Source organism: Montipora foliosa, chromosome 13 (assembly GCF_036669935.1).
Source record: "Montipora foliosa isolate CH-2021 chromosome 13, ASM3666993v2, whole genome shotgun sequence".
Lineage (NCBI taxonomy): Eukaryota > Metazoa > Cnidaria > Anthozoa > Scleractinia > Acroporidae > Montipora > Montipora foliosa.
In genome coordinates, this window is record NC_090881.1 from 20,006,214 (window position 1) to 20,018,279 (window position 12,066).

The window sequence follows — 12,066 nt, forward strand, 5'->3', positions numbered from 1 at the left end:
CGCCCACCTTTGATATCCAACACGAAGTGTGTCATTCAAAATTGCTTCGTATTTATAGCGATAGGATAATCGAAGTATTTACCGTTATATTTGGGAGAGGGGCAAAACAGCTGTTTATTAATTGTCTTTGTTATATATCTGAAGTTTTTTCGTTCAACAGCGCACGCTCTCATTGGTTACTTCGAGGTCACATGACATCTAACAATAAAACTGTTTCCCGCCAAGAGTCTCTGAGCGGGCAACAGTGCAAAATCTATGACGTCAGAGGGTAACAGCGCACTGTTACCCGCAAATGATGACCGTCGATTGTCGTTGGTGTTGCCGTTGCACGTTTTTCTTTTTGTGCTATATCATCAGTAACAAATCACCAAATGCATGACTGGTCCCTCGGGAAACAGTTCATTTTGTTTCCCTCGAACTTCAGTGCTTCCCTCTGCTGCGCCTCGGGGAAACTTTAAGATTATCGGAAAACAAAATGAACTGTTTCCCGAGGGACCAGTCATTAAGTGTTTAGTATTCCCATACGCGAATGGTGTTGACGTTTGGCAGAATAGCAAGGGGACACCGTTCTGATGCTTGTCAAAATCGTTGTGCATCTTCTAAATATGGACGGCCTTATCAAATCAATGCACTCAAGGGTTCTCTTCAAACGCAAACGATAATAGTGGTTTCTTCCTCTCTCTGCTCTTTTATTGTATTTGTGTGGCACAGGAGACCATATCGATGGTGCCCGGCCGCGGGTTCGTCGAAAACCACACTGGGACTAAGGGAGGATTTCCTCTTCAACTACTTGCAACCTGTTCAAGAGGATCCGGGCGAAGATCTTGCCAGCGTTCGACAGAAGAGAAATGCCACGACATTTTCCACAGGCATTGCGATCGCCTTTCTTAAAGATGGTAATAACAACGGCGTCTTTGAGGTCTTTCGGAACTTGTTGGTTTTCCCACGTTTTCAAGATGAGACTGAAGTGGCGGCTCTTCAGCTGAAGGCCACCATGCTGAATTAGTTCGTATGGGATGTTGTCAGGGCCGGGGGACTTTCCTGGGGGCATTCTCTCCATTGTTTTCTCAAACTCCACAAGAGATGGTGGTTGACTCATACAGGGTTAAGGAGGATGAGATGAGGCATTTCTCAGTGGATTTCTGGTTCAGTAGCGTGGAGAAGTGGTCTTTCCAGTGTTCGAGGATGTCAAGCGGGTCCGTTGGGACGGTTGTGGAATCCGCAGCCAGGAGGGTCCCAGTTGATGTACGCGCTGGACCGTATAGAGCTGTTTTGCACCTACATGGAAGTTTCTAAGATCGCGAGTATGAGGGATACAAACTGTTGGAGTTCGCTAGCAATTTGCTTCCACCATTGTGTTCTGTATCTCTCTGAGCTTGGTCTGACATTGTCTCTTAAGGCCTTGGTATCGAGCCTCTTTGAGTCGAGACCCGGGATCGTTCTCATGGGCCAGTCGCACGAGGCGTTTTGCGTCAATGAGGCGGCTGATCTCTTGATCATTCTCATCAAACCAATCTTGATTTTCCCTCTTTGTAAAACCGAGAATCAGAGATCATATCCCGGATTGTTTTCCACTCCTCTTCCATAGATAAAGGGTCGATTGGGTTGGTATAGATCTTAGAGGGTCCGAGTTCGATTACCGGCAAGTGTATAGTAAGTACCATTCTTTGTTACCCTCGCTACGATGTAATGTTGACACTGAATGGATTAGTGTATGAATACGTAAACTGATAAGATGATACGAAAATGTAAGATTTGTTGTGATGCGTAAGACAGAGCTTGAGGGAATGTAGAGGTGTTTTCAGTCCTTTTTGGGGGGTTCGATAACTGCTTTAAACTAGGTAGAGTGCATATTCAACCTAGGTATAAAAATGATGATCACCAATTTAACCTAGGTAAAAACAGATGCAACCTGAGATGGATTTTACCGGCAAAATATACACCAATAAAAGATAGTGACTGCAAATGTTCCTCGGGTGTATGATCTAACGATTTTGTGTCCTTAAGTGATGGTAACGGATTCGCTTTACCCTATACTTTTCTTTCCAACAAAAGAATTTCAATTCTTTATACGTAGATAAAGATTGACCGTTCGGGTCTTCGTACAAGTGACCAGGACTGTTGTTGGAGTGGCACGACAGCAGAAGTCATCTTCAGAGTCAAATCATTTCCAAATTTTGACGTTTTGCTGTGTAGATCGGTTTTTGACTGAGTGTCGTACAACAAATACGAAAGTAGTTACTTCGACCAATCACAGCAGGTGCTAACAGCGCCACGAACCAATCCAATTCGTAGCAATTCCATGCATGTAACTTGCTGAAAGCGCGGGAAAAATCGCGCGTGCAAGTCACGATTGGTTTTGGTTATCCTTCTGATTGGTTGATAAACTAGTGCGAGATCTTTAAACCAATCACAAAGCGTAGCAATTGCAGTCCCGTAATTACTTTCGACAGTCATTTGAAAACTGCCATAAAAGAGGTGAAGTAAGAGAAAAATGGTAATGGTAATGGATTTTTACGCTGCACATCATCACATCATTTCATGGCGGTTTACGATTCTCTGAGAGATAGACCCCCAACACTGCCCCCTCCCCCCTACTCTTCACGAACAGTGTGTGGGTTGAAAGAATTGTAGATATTTGAATGAAGTGCGGGCTATAGACGAAAGAGAGAAATGATCCTCGCGCTGATCAGGACAATTTAAGCAACTCTTTCATTGAGTCCTTTCACGGGAACACCGGATCCCAAACAAATTGACCCGTTCCCACCTGTGTGGCTTCATAGCTCAGTTGGTAGAGTATTGCACCCGCATCGCAGAGGGCATGGGTTCGAATCCCATTGGAGCCACCTGAATTTTCCCGGTGAATACAAGAGACAATTGCTTAAAATTGTCCAGTTAATTGCGAGGATCATTTCTCTCTTTCGAAGTGTGTGAGTTCTTTAACGTCTCGGAGATTAGGCCTACGGTTTCTAGTCCTTATCCGAGAAGACTTAAAAGTCTGAGCATTTGCAGATGTAATAACAAAGGCAGCTCTTTCTCCTCAGTGATATAAAGACCCTGAGTGTTGGTCCGACCGGGGTTGTGAGCCCATGACCTCCAGCACGAAAGTCCGATGCTCAACCAAGTGACTGCCACCATACAAGAAAACAGTAGGTTTCTTCACAACTGCGAGGATCATAGTTTCACTCCTTGATTTCATATACGCAGTTCAATAACCAGACCAGAAAAGTCCCGATTTACGGTCTGCGCCTCGATCGGATACAAAACGTGGCTGTTTCTCACTGCCAGTGATCAGTTGATAACATGCATGGCAAGTGATTTCAGTGATTCAGAGGAACTTATTTGACACAGGTGAAGGTAAAGGTGCGCCTGACATGGCATTATTGAACGAGTGAGAGTTATAAGGGGAGCATGGCAAGCACTCGCGTCCCACCAATATGGGCCGAGTTTGATTCGTCTTGTTAAGATTGGGTTGGTGGTTCTCTGCTCAGCTGCGTATGTTTTACACAGGAACAGTTCAGCTGTCATTTACTTGACATTTATGATAACTGTTTTAGGATAAGTCGATCTCTAGATCGGTTTGAAGATGCAGGGATGGCGCAGAGGTAGGAGCACTCGCCTCCCACCAATGTGGCCCGGGTTCGATTCCCAGACTCGGCGTCATATGTGGGTTGAGTTTGTTGGTTCTCTACTCTGCTCTGAGAGGTTTTTCTCCGGGTACTCCGGTTTTCCCCTCTCCTCAAATACAAACATTTGATTTGATTTGCGTTATATTGTTGATTTCAGTTTACTGTGTTTCCAATTAGTGCTCCAGCGCTAGAAGACTTGACACTTCAATTAAGTTCCTCTCCTGATTAACAAAAGAGCAAAATTCGTGAAGAACTCTTAAAAGCAAGTTGTTTGTGATAACGAAACTCAGATCTGGAAATGTTTGATCTGGGGATATGGTATGTATTAAAATAGTTCTTTTATCTCTGTTGAGGATTTTACAATTATTCGGTGTATTTGAGAAAGCTATTGAAATAGTAGTACCTGTTTACATTCTTCCCAGGAGGACTCCCCCATACAAAATGATGCGGTGCTAGTATTTTTAAGAGGCCACCTTTGAGGATTGGTACTAAGACGGGTAACTGCATGGGCTGCTAAAACCTAAGATTACTAAGATGACAGCTGGCAAACCTGTTTTCAAAAATTTTTGGCGGGCGCCATCGTCAATAGCCTGCATCCGCCTACTCCCCTGGAAAAAATCCCCTGTCGCGGCTTGACTTTAAATCTGCTCAACTATTAAAGCCAAGGTTTTAAAGATCAACGACCGCCTATCACTGAAACTCGAAAAGAAATTCAACAGTTTTAACCAATCATATTGTTGCTTTGTGGCGACAAAGACAAATTCGGGTTTCAACAAAACACTGACCCCCGGTCAACTGACCCCCCTACTGACCCACTATAAAATCAATGGGAAAATGAATACTGCTTACTTAAGCCTCAACAACCCTTTTTAAACGGCATTGTTCAACAGTATTTAAGTCTAAGCACCCATTATAAAAAGGTTAGTTTTCGATTATTGTTGTGATGGCCGATTACTTCATGTAAGCTAACCTTTTTAAAATGGGTGCTTAGACTTAAATACTGTTGAACAATGCTGTTTAAAAAGGGTTTTTGAGGCTTAAGTAAGCAGTATTCATTTTCCCATTGATTTTATAGGGGGTAAGTAGGGGGTCAGTAAGGGGGTCAGTTGACCGGGGGTCAGTGTTTTGTCGAAACCCTTAAAATTCACCTCTTCGGCTTTCCTCAGAGGCTTGTGACCGGGCAGTCAACAACGGAAACTCGCAAGATGATTTCACCCTCAACTCTGATTGGTCCATTTGAATTTGACCGCGTGCTAGCAACGCGACCCTCCAATCAGAGTTGAGGGTGAAATCATCTTGCGAGTTTCCGTTGTTGACTGCCCGGTCACAAGCCTCTGAGGAAAGCCGAAGAGGTGAATTTTAAGGCAAAGTTGTCGTTCGTCACGAGTCTTTCGGCCGCCGCAACACACGTATTTGGAGTGAAATTTATTGGGCTTTATGGAACTGTTGTTTTTCTTGCGATTCGGGACTTTTCCTGTTGAGGAGAAAACGATTTGTGGAGTGAGGTCTGGCCGGCGATGGAGTTACCGGCCTTCCTATTATTTCAGTAACGGCCTTCCGGATCACTTCACTAAACGGCGTCAGAATGGCTCGAAACTCGGCAAAAGAGACAGGTTGGTCACACATTTGAGGTAGGAAAACTTTATTTCAAATAATATTTCAAATGAGATATTTATTTACACAATTTTTTTACGATCGGTGATTTTCCCATACAATTCTCTATATACACAAACTGTCGCATACACCACCTATTTTCAGCTTGGGGAGCCTGTGCTTTGAAGACGACTTCCCCTTAGGGTGTCCAAACGTCAGTTGGTGTAATCCTAAAGAGTCGGTCTCACGACTACGCTCACCCGGACGATCTTATTTCACTTCAGTATGACTTACGTTTTGGTATTTACTTCTAGGAAGGATTACGAGGTAGAATTAAGTCATTTTGGCCAACTAATGGAAGGGTAATCTTCACTGGACCGCGGATGAAAAGAGCAGAAGCCTACGACAGAGGCATAACATTTATCATGCAGGATCCAGAACGCACTATTTGTGGGATCATTGGGGATACGCACAAGGAGGGTCTGTGCACTTTGCGATGTTGGAAACTCAAATCTAAGCCAAAGTTCAAGATATATAGTAGCAGCGATCATTTTTCTCACTCGGACGCTGCCGAGGAAGTTGCGAAAGCGTATGGTTATCGTCTTGCTCTCTTCTTTAGTGAAATGCTCTTCAAATGGAGGGATCTTGTTCCAGAGCGCGAGTAATTGCATTTGAGGACAAATGTTTTTGCGAATATCTGAAAGACATGGCAAAGTCCGAGATTTTCTTGTTTTTCTCTTCTACCACGAATGTGCAAATTAAGAATTGGATTCCTTTAGTTTTAATCCGATTATTGCGATTATCAATCAGCGACAATCCTTTTTGCCGGTGAACTATAGCAAGACACAAGGCCCTTGTGTTATATATAGGCCGTGGAAAGTGTACTGGTCTAATTCCCGCTAGGTGGCGTTGTTTGCATCATGGTCGCTTTGTTGAGCTCATTTCTTCAAGATATTGCCCATAGAGCGATTTTCAATTTAGTGTCGTAAAACCAAAACCAAAGCAATTACTTTAGTCAATCAGAAAGGACGGAGACAATCCGGTAAACCAATCAAACCTCGAAGTAATTACACGTAACCTACACAAAGCGCAGGGAAATGTGCACGCGCTAGCCACGATTGGTTTTGGTTTCACTTCTGATTGGTTGAAAAAGTGGCGCGAGAACTTTGAACCAATCACTGAGTGAACTAATCATAAACCAAAGAAATTTGCTAATTACTTTCGACATTCAATTGAAAACCACTCTATCACATATGTAGTACTTAACCATACTTGTCGTAATCCAAAAATATATATAACATGTTAGTCAAGTAGAGGGAAAGGTCGCCCAAGAAGATCCAGTTTGTTATGTTTCAGGAAAACTGAATATCCCTTCAATAGGAAGGTTAATCGTTACGTAATCCATTGTTGCATAAAACGTGCCAACCAGACCTATTGGGTGTTGAAACATTATCTTAGCGAAACAAAATCGCACCGACTGAAGCAAATGAATCTGTAGCAAAAGCCTAAAAACAAATCCAGAATAAAACAATTGCTTAGGTTGTGTATGACTTAGGATAGCATTTTAAATTAGAGGTAAAAAGGAGGGTGTTTGAAAAATATAAACACTCTCAAGGGGGGTACCTTAAATAATGAAAACAAAAATTGTCATTAGCGAATGTAAACACAATTTAACAAAATGTAATATTCAAGAGTGTAAAATGGGGTTGACAGGCCTACATGACTCCCTTGTACGTGGTCTGGTTTCCTTTTTCCTTTGTCATAATTTTGCTCTTTCGAGTACATATTTCATGATATTTGAATGGACGACTCTTTTAGGTGCTTCCAGGAAGATTTACTTTAGCAATGGTTTTTGTTCTATGAGACTTAAGATTTGGACCTTTATACAACTGTGTGATATTTTTTCTTCCAAGAAAAATAGTTTGTTTTGATGATATATTTTTAGTTTCTTGGTGTTGATTTTCCCTGCAGCAGGCCAGGGTTTTCGTTTGAGGCCGGACGTTTCGTCGGGTGGTTTCCCATTCCATGGCCAGTATCGCTTTGATGCCAATATTTGAGGGGTTTGTTACTTCAGCCGTGCCTGGGAAACTGATTCTTGGGTTTCAGAAACACTGGAAATAGCATTTCTATTTTAAAAATCTCCCGGGGGGGGGGGGGGGCAGATCTCCTTGGTAGTTCACGTACAATTCTTTCAGAAATATGTATCAATTTATTTTTACAGTAGCCTCAACCGGTGGCTTGGCGGTGGTAGAAGCGAGTGATTCTTCTTTTAGAGCTTTGACCAAGGCCCGGGATCTTTTTGTTCTTGAACGCCTGTTAGGTTGTGCCATGTATCGGTGAGATAGCTGGCTTTCTAAAGGCTTTATTTGCCTTGCCTTTTTTTATGCTTTTCTTCGAAGATCGTTATGCTCTTTGGAGGCGTTTTTCTGTTTTTGTTTCGCTTGTTCTGCTGACTTTTGCATTGTGTAATGGTTTATGACAATGAGGTAGCTTGGGGGTGTCTCAAATTTTAGGGCTACTAAAAGGGGATCCCTGAAAATGTTTAATGCAGTAAGTTGAGGTTCTCCAAGTTTTTTGGATAATAGATAATTTCTCATCAGTTCCCCCCCCCCCCCCCCCCACACACACACACACACACACACACACACACACACCCCAACACGTTTTTGTGAATGCTCCCTTACGAAAGCTTGGACAAGTAGCGAAAGAAAACCTTTGCTCAAGCGTCAAAATTGTTTATTGGTGACACGGAGATAACTGACCCTTATGAGCTAAGCAACGCATTCAACAGGCATTTTACCGACATAGGCCCCAACTTGGCGTCTAACATAAATGCCCCTGGAGTCGGTTTTCGGGAGTTTGTTGAATCTTGTGATAGCACCTTCGAGCTTGAATTACTTACTTTTGACGGACTGCGCAAACTTGTGGACGATATCCCTGTGGGCAAGGCTGATGCCATCGATGTTATTCAAACTTGCCTCCTCAAAGTTATCGTTTACATTTATTGCGTCTTCCCTGATCCATATTTTCAATTTAGTTATTTCCACTGGTATCATTCCCAAAGACTGGAAGAGTGCTAGAGTAACTCCAGTTTTTTAAGCTGACTCGAAGGTTGACCCAGCAAATTACAGGCCTATCTCTGCACTTTCTGTAATAGCCAAACTCTTTGAAAAATCCATTTTCAATCAGGTCTATACGTATTTAAATGAGAATAAGCTACTTCCAAAGTATCAGTCTGGCTTGGGACATATGCACTCTATTCTGACGACTCTTATTGACATGACAGACAATTGGTATATTAATATCGACGACGGTTCGACAAATGCCATTCTGTTTATTGGCTTAAAAAGGCATTTGATACTATTGGCCATGAGATCCTTCTGTCAAAATTGGAGCTGTTTGGGTTTAAAGGTGCAAGTCTTAATTTCGAGACTACCTCTCTGATAGAATTCAGGTTACAGTTATACAACGTAAATTCTGAAACTAGTTTCATACGTTGTGGGGTGCCTCAAAGCTCGGCAATCCTCGGCATTCTGCTATTTCTATTGTACATTAATGACCTTCCAAACTGTAACCTTCTATCAGACGTGAGGATGTACGCCGATGACACTAATTTCACGTATGCCTCCAAAAGCCCTGGGCAGTGAAGAGCTCTTTTCATCCCTGACTCACGATCTAAGCAATCTGAAACAATGGCTCGACTCTAACCGTTAAAGTCTTAATGTCCTCAACACCAAGTGTCTGTTTACAGGATCAAGGCATAACATCTCTCAGCTCCCTAGTGAACCGGACATATGCCTTGATGGACATTCATTCATTCATTCAGTTGAAAGAATCAATACTACTTACAAATGCATTCCGGTGGATGAAACACTCTCGTGGGAGCCTCATATCTCTGAAGTCGTCGGTCAAGTTTCTAAAGAACCAGGGGCACCCAACGAGTTCAAAACCACTTAAACATAGCATTGTTAAACGTATTTTAGTATTTAAACGGTAGATATAGGCATATTTTTATCCCCTAAAAATTTCTTATCTGTTTGGATTCGTTAGCTGAAAGTCTAGTGATCCGAACATTATAAGGATCAAAACTTACCTTTTCGAAAATTTCAGCCAGGAAAAAGGCTCCCGAAAATTCTAGGTGACCATTTTTGGGTAAGAATCCGTTAAAAATGGGCAATTATACCATTTTTAAGATGTTCGAAAATCCTAGGACAGGCAGGCAAGCAAGGTATTTTCCAACAAATGTTCCGAAAATTCTAGATCTCAAATCGTCTTCCAAACAGATCTTAACCGAAAATTGACGTTGGGTGCCCCTAAAGAACTTGCTGCCCTGAGGAGGCTAAGACAGATATGTCCCCAAAGTACCCAAGTCACAATTTATAAGTCACTGATTCTTCCACATCTCGATTATTGCAGCGCTGTGTGGGGCTGTATCGGTAATGGCCTCAGCCTCAAACTAGAGAAGTTACAAAACAGGGCAGCACGCATAATAACAGCTAGGTTCTAATTGGGATGTTAGATCTGCGCAGATTCTTCGTGCCCTCAATTGGAAAAGCCTCGTTGACAGACGTAATAAACAAATGAAATCTTTAATGTTCAAAACTGTATATAACCTTGTATCCACATACCTGTCTGATAAATTCACCAGCGTAAATTCCATTTACAGACATAATCTTCAGGACTCCCGACATAACCTGTTTATTCCACTGCCGAACACTGAGGCCCTCAAAAAGAGTTTTCGTTATAGGGGCACAGCAACATGTGAACAGTCTGTCTGCAGAGGCTAAGCTGGCCACTACTTTAAATGGTCTTTATTCCGCTAGTGTATTTTAGAAATAACTTAATTTTTTAGCGTTTAGTATCAGATTTTGTATCAATGCTCGTAATTTTTAAATGTTAGCTTTTAAGTACTGGATAATCGATTTATTATAGTGTTGGACCCCTAATGCGCACGGCTCTTTAGAAGACCACTTTTTAGTGATAAGGATTCCGTGGTTACATAAAGTTATTATTATTATTCATGATTGTTATTATTATTATTATTATTATTATAATTATTATTATTATAATTATTATTATTATTATTATTATTATTATTATTATTATTATCGTTTTATTATTAAGAACCGCTAAAAATAAAAATCGTAATAGACTTTAGTAATCGATAACTTGCTCATAGACAGGAGAAAGGGCCGGGAGTTGTCGATAACAAAACGGCCGCGTTTGTAGTTTCCTTTTCAAAAGGAAAACTACCTGATTTGTCGATGACAAACTTTGTTGTCAACGGCTTCATTTTTCGCTATTTGTAGTCGATAACTTGATTCACACACTATGTTTTGTCTTCGATAAATTTTTGTTATCGACAACTAAAAAGTTATCGATAACAAGTTCCCTCGTCTATCGCCTCGTCTGTGGAGGCCCTTAGACGAAAACGATTTTTAAAGTCAGCGGTTGTTTTTTTTGTCGCTATTTTCGCAGGCTCCCGCAAAAAGGCGTACCGGACGGCGTCCCGGTTGCTTTTCGTCTGTGGAAATATTAAGTGCGGTTTCACAGGGCACTTTTACCGCGGTAAATGACCCATTTACCAAGGGAAACTGCATTTAACGCGTGTGACCGACATTTCCCGTGGTAAATGTTCATGGATACGTCAAAAAGATCAGACGCAGCGCCCATGACATTGAAAGGGTGTTTTGATGGCCGATGTACACCAAGAGCCAATCACGATGCTGATGAAGTTGTGTTTAAATTTCCCGCCAATGAATTGCGTGAGATTCCTTAGCCCCGGTAATCTTCGTAAGGGACGGACCATTAGAAAAGTGATGGGGGGTGTGGGGGATTTTCAGCTGGTACGAATTTTTTTTTCGTGCAGGAACTTTTTTTTCCAGGTGAAACCCCCTGCACGAATTTTTTTTTTAGACAAATATTGCTTCTTTTAAACAGTGAAATCTTGATTCATTATCTATGTTTTTATGATTTATAAATTATTCTACACTCACAACAGATCAAAGGATACAGGCCACTTTTTAATGCGAAATCTTTTCGAAAATGTACACACAGTGAGAGAGGAGGAAGCCACTTGGAGTGGACGGCTTCCCTGTACATTTTTGCAGTCCCTGCCCTCTGGATTCCTCTCCCACAGCCCATCATAATGATGCCATACTCCATTCACCAACACAGCCCCTCTGTAAAGTTTTAACACTACTACTACATGTAAATGCTCTTTTTCATTTCATTATAGAATCATTATTCAAGGCGATAAGACCCATCCTCTAATTTTTATTGTGAGCACAAATAATTTTATAGAATATTTAAAATGATACCAAATTCTAATATTTATTTATTTCAAATTTTATTTTGCGCGAATGTGAGAATAATATATACACATGAGAAACAAAGAGAGACAAAGCTCTTCACCTTAAATCAAGCTATCGGCAACTGATGAGATCCACATGATAGGATCGAAACCACGGTCTTCCCTGACCAAATAATATGTCAGAGAACTTCCATCTAGAGTCGGGTTATCTTAATGCCTCGACAAAGAAGCGACCTAAAGACATCGACATCAAGTATCAAAAGAGCAGCGACGAGAACGAATTAACTCCAGAGGTTCAAGGAGGACAGCTACGGACCGTGGCCACAAACCAAAACACGCTGAAATAGTCAGAAGAACGAGTGAAAGAATTAAAAAAAACAACGCCTCCAAAGAGCATAACGATCTGCTAAGAAACGCAGAAAAAAAGGCATACAAAGCCTATAAAAAGCCAGCTACCTCACTGATACAGGGCACAATGTAACAGGCGTTCAAAAAAAAAAAAAAAAAAAAAAACCCGGGCCCGGGTCAAAC

The 12,066-nt window shown here is 41.6% G+C and overlaps 1 non-coding gene across 1 annotated transcript; it reads left to right on the top strand.

Annotated features, from left to right (window-relative positions):
• The first annotated feature begins 2,773 nt into the window (after positions 1-2,773).
• Trnaa-cgc (transfer RNA alanine (anticodon CGC)) lies at positions 2,774-2,846 on the top strand. The gene has a single exon. It is a non-coding gene; the product is annotated as a tRNA-Ala (tRNA).
• The last annotated feature ends 9,220 nt before the right edge of the window (positions 2,847-12,066 follow it).